Source organism: Crocodylus porosus, unplaced genomic scaffold (assembly GCF_001723895.1).
Source record: "Crocodylus porosus isolate Cpor-Errol unplaced genomic scaffold, CroPor_comp1, whole genome shotgun sequence".
In the NCBI taxonomy this organism is placed as follows: domain Eukaryota; kingdom Metazoa; phylum Chordata; order Crocodylia; family Crocodylidae; genus Crocodylus; species Crocodylus porosus.
The window spans coordinates 41,764,579-41,770,009 of NW_017728907.1; the positions used below are offsets into that span (position 1 = coordinate 41,764,579).

The 5,431-nt window shown below is 39.1% G+C and overlaps 1 protein-coding gene across 1 annotated transcript in view; it reads left to right on the forward strand.

Moving 5' to 3' along the window:
- ADGRL4 (adhesion G protein-coupled receptor L4) overlaps window positions 1-5,431 on the forward strand; it is a 168,621-nt gene that overhangs the window by 20,701 nt on the left and 142,489 nt on the right. The gene's annotated exons all lie outside the window — the stretch shown is intronic.

Genomic DNA, 5,431 nt, shown 5'->3' on the forward strand with positions numbered 1-5,431 from the left:
CCACCCCCAGTGCTCCTTCCTGCCCATGGCAGGGCATCAAACTAGATGATCTGTCTAGGTCCCTTCTGACTCATTGATTCTATGATTTCTATAAATTTTGATGATTACCAAAGGAAATATTTTTCCTTTGGTCTATGAGTGTCAGGTAAAATTGATATTTATCAATGTCTAATGATAAAAATAGAATCCTCCCAAGCATATAGATAGGGCCTGGCATGTGCACATGTTCGTTGGAGCCAGGAGCCATGCTGGGAACCTGATATAAGTGAGTTGGGTTGGGGGAGGCACAGGTGGGATCATGGCAGGAGAATAGCAGATCCATAGTGGGGTTTGGTGGGTTGAGGTGGGAGAGTTGTCTGTCCAAAGGTTAGGAAGGTCAGGATCCTAAAAATAGCCTCATGAGGTGAGGGGAGGAGGTTGTAAACATGCAGGGTGGGAGCTGGGCTGAGCAGTTAGACTTTCATTCATTTGGAGCTGTACTCCATACATGTACAGACATTCATTATATTGAATTAACAAATTCCGAATCTCAGGTGAGTTCTTCCTCTCCAGGCTCTGCCAATCCTGGACAATAAACTGTACAGAGGGTGGAGTGAAGAGGGGATGACTAATGCTTGAACATACTGCCTCAATTGCTCACAACAGGAAACAAAGGATCCCATTTAGTACTATTTTCAAAGGAGTCCATAGGGTTTTACCCAATAGCTATTATTAGTATACTAATGGCTGGCCTACCCCTTTTCCCTCCACCTGCAAAATACTCTTTGTTTTAAACCCTTGCAGTCAGTGCTTATACTTGTGAGGAGGTAGATATTCCTAACTCCTCACAAGCATCTTTGTAAGGTAATTTAGTTCCCAAAGTTTCTAGGTAGAGTTGCTGCCTATATTTCAGAGCATCATAAGGTAATTGGACCTGGCCTTTCTGTTGCCAACAACATCTGGGAGAAGTGTTAAGTGGGGCTTTTAAGGTAAACCTGTTTTGTTCTTCAGATGTTGCCCACAATTTTAGAATTGGGTTTTAACTTCCTTTAATGTAAAGTCAACTTCTTTATTTGAATAGGTCCATTTTAATTAGACTTCTTCATTTTAAAATAGCTTTATGCTATTCCTCCCATGCCAACACTCTATTCTTTATTTAAACATTAATGATGGAAGTGAATATATGATTATAGAAACCTATTACAAAATTGTGTCTGCCTACTGGCTTAAAAAGCAATCAAACATCAACATCATTTTTTTTTCTCATAATACATAAAAAGTTGGCAGTCAATGAGGAGAGTGTCTTTTCTCTGTGAACAGTAGATCATGTTTACGTTAATGTGTTTTAACAATGTAGATAGCTTTGGCATAACAGGTTTAATAGGACCAAAAATGAGCAATAAAATGGTGCTAATTGGTATTCACTTCTACGAATGTTTAGGTGCGTGTGTTTGATTATTAAAAAAAAAAAAAAATCCACCTTCTCAGAATATGTTACTGACAAGGGAAATCTTTTTTCTATCTGTGTGTTACTGAAAGAGTATGGCTATGATTTCTGTGATTTTGCAGCTTTCTTTCAGATGTGATCCCTGTTTCTGTGATCATTGCAAATGAAGCCTTGGTTGCTGTGATGTACTTTACATGGGGCTAAATCTTAGGTAAATACAGATATTTAAGCTACTAAATGCAGCAGACCACCTGTTCAGTGACACTTCCAGGTAGCAGTTGCATGCTGTCTACTCATTGTCAACTGGTTGCTGAATTGATGTAGGGCATTAATTTTGACCTTTAATACTCAAAACAGCCTGTAATATTTTTGCTTGAGAGACCATCTTTCTCTTCCTACTATTATGGCTACTGATGAGACCACCAAAGAGGCTGAACCTGGATCCTCATTAATTTAAAAAGAGGGTTTCAAGTAGTGCCTTCATTGTAAGGAGCCATCAAAACCAGAACAAGGTCCACCTTTTTACACAGAATAGCCTGAATCCAACCTTCAGGAGAGGTATATGCATTTATGTATACAGAGTTCAGAGGATGGAGTTTTCTGAGGGTGAGGACTGCATGAACTAGTGGACTTTTGTTTGCTTCATTCTAGTTTGAGTGTTGCCATTGCTGGAGGGGCTGATGCATACTACTATTTAAATCATTGTTGTTCTGGTTACTTACGTAGAGCTCCTAAAGTTTTGCATAGGATATAGATTCATCTAAATAACATAGTCTATTTTTTCTGTTCACCACAGCGCACATAATCTTCTCTTCAACTTCTAGTGGAATGCATAATCAATATATAAATAAACATGAAATTACCTGCACATGTAAGATAAAAACATGTTACATAAGGATATCTGGATTGCAAGTTCAAAGGCAGACAATCAGTAAGATCACAGTTGATAAAATGAACTAAAGCCAGAAAATCCAACTCGGTCTAGTGCCAAAAATATTTTTTTCATTTAATTTAGCTTCTAATTGAAGATGAGAATAAAGCAGACTAGAAATTTCAATTGAACAAGTTTTTCAATCTGTTTTTCATAATCTCTTGCTTTATAGACAGGCTCCTGTTCTCTTGTTTTACAAACCATTACCTTTCTCCCTCCCTCCCAGAGGAATTTTGTTATGTCTGTAATGCCCAAACTGTAATTCTATACCAATGCTATGTCGAAAAAGGCGTGGAGATCTCCTCCTTTGGAAGAGAATAGAATTAAAGTATCGGTAAGTTTTGTTCATGGGACAGAAATAATATGACATGTAATGTACAAACTTGACCAGAATATAAAAAATGCAATTATAGCTTTCCCTGTTATATGAGGAAAGTTTCCTGAAACAGCATAGCAGATCAGCTTGGTACAGGTGTATATTGAATAATTCTCTCATTGGCAGTACTTTCTTCTAATCCTGGTTTTCACAGATCCTTCCAGTGCTGTTGTAATGAACACACTGGGAGCGTCCAGACGAGCATGGACGTTGTTTCCCTGGGGACAAGTACTGGCAGTGCACCTTGCGCTGCTGCTAATTGTCCCTGGGGAATGCCCATGCAATGTGTGCTTTCATGCGCAGCAAGTTACCCCTGGTGGGGTAACGGATGCTGGGGCTAGCAGTGGGCTGGTCCCAGAAGCCTTACCTGGGGTCTTGGGGGCCTCCTGGGGCTGCACCAGGGGAGATTCTGCCAGCAGCCTCAGTGTGGCTGTGGGTAGCCTGGCTCTGCTTCTGAGTGGCACATGCTGCCTGTGCATGCCCCACTTTGGGGCTTTTTCTGTGGGGGGTTTTCACTCCTGGATATCCAGGGGTCAAAAAAAACTGTGGGGGGGAAAAAAGGTGTACACACAGGCACCAAGCCCTTGCACTGCACAGAACATCTGAATGTGCGGTATGTGGTACTGCAGACATGTTTGTGGCACCACATACTGCACGGCTGCCCCTCTGCATACAGGCAATGAAATCAAATCATTCTTTCTTTTTTTTTTTTTACAAAGTTTCACAAAAACTCTATACAAATTCGATCTCTATGCAACTCTAAATTCCTCTTCACTGTTAAGGTAAAAGAAGAGATGTCTCACAATTCTGAATATACAGGAGTTCTGAATAGAATATGACATGTATAAGGCACATACCAAATTAAAAATTACTGAAAGAGGTATTTTTCTTCCCTATGTTGCAGTCTACTCATTAGCCTCCAGGCAGATTCATTGCAAGGTTCTGATGGTTATACCAGAACACTTTCAAAACTCATTTTACTTTTTCATATTTATTCTGTTTCCATTTGTTTTTAGCTTGGACAGTTAAACCAGTCTAATCAATTTCTTGTTAATTCTTTGCTACCTGGTCTGTGCTAGAGCAGTGTCTTCTGACTGGTGCACCACAACTGCAAGAGAATGTTTCCTTTGCTTTGTTTTTAAATTACTTTTAGTTTAGATTTTTTTTCCAAAGGTATATGCCACTTGGTCTGGGTTTTTGTAAAAATCACTCTTACAAAGGCTAAATTTGGAATTAATTTTGACCTGGCCTTTGATGTAACTGAAAGAAAGGCTTACATCTATGTTTTTGTGATATGCTGAATTTAAATTTGACTGTTTGTTCTGTTTGTATGTGTTGATGCAAAGGTATTGCACTGTAAGTGTTGCATACTATCCTGTCCAATGTGTTTCAGCAATGGGGGAAATTGGCATAGACCCTCAAACTATTATTTGTAACTTGACTATTCACAGCTGGAATAGCTATGGATTTGTTATTTGTAAAACATCCATGAATTTCACCACAGGCCTTTCCAGCAATGTTGAAGCATCTGTGAATCAAACTGTTCCCCAGCTGTTCATTCACTACCTGCAGGTTCCTCTAGCATAAAGTCGCCATTAATACCGATGGTTGCACTGAACCCCTGATGAGCTCTTACAACACTGTTCCCCTCAGACTACAGTTAAAGGCAATAATTCCAAACACGAAAAACAGTATTAATTCTTCCAATAAAAAGTTCTTGGCAGTGTTTGGAGTGACTGCCAGTGTTTTGGTGGCAACTATCCATGTTTAAATCTAAACCCCTTTTATTTCATTCTTTTTGCACTAGGTCCTCCCTTCCAGGCAGAAACTCCCATGGTTATTTCCCATGAAAAGAATAGGGAAAATTTCCATGGGGGAGGAGGGGAAGATTCAGAAGCTATGAAAAATTACAAATGCCAGACAAATGGGGTTTTTTTAAAGCTTATCTACAAAAGCACAATTGCTTCAGGATCACTTAATAAATAGCCTTATTAATAAAACCTTAGAAATTGTAATTTACTTTTGCAGTGACATACATTTTAGGTTTTAATTAAAAGCTTTTAGTGATAGTTATTTGAACCACTGCAGTCACTCTCTTTAAGAAACAGGTTGCAATTATAAATCATTTGGTAAAGATTATTTGAGTATATTTTTGCTTAGGGGAAAAAGAAAGAAAAGGCCTGGAAAAGAATGAATGCAGCTACAGTTTTTGATAACTTTCCACACACTTGCAGAAAACTACTACATCTATTTAAAAATTTATATGTAGAATTTATTAAAATGAACAGCACCAAATCCTCTGGTTGCTTACTCAAACTGCATATATTTCAGAAGTTCAGGCACTTCCTAGATTTTTTCTGTGACTGGACATCAAGCTGGGCATTTTCTCAGACCGGATTTTCTTGGAAGGCTTTCCCCTCGGACAGGAATAAACCTACAAATAAAATGTTGCATAATAACTCAGTGATCCTACTCACAGGAAAACATGGGGTTTGAACCAAAGTTCAATGACATTAATCAGAGTTTTCCCATTGACCTTGCTGTTTTTTTAGATCATAGTTTCATAGTTTGTAAGTTTAGAAGGGACCTGAGCAGATCATCGAGTCCGACCCCCTCCCATGGCAGGAAAGAGTACTGGGGTCAAATGACCCCAGCAAGGTGATTGTCCAGCCACCTAAAGACCCCCAGGGTAGGAGCC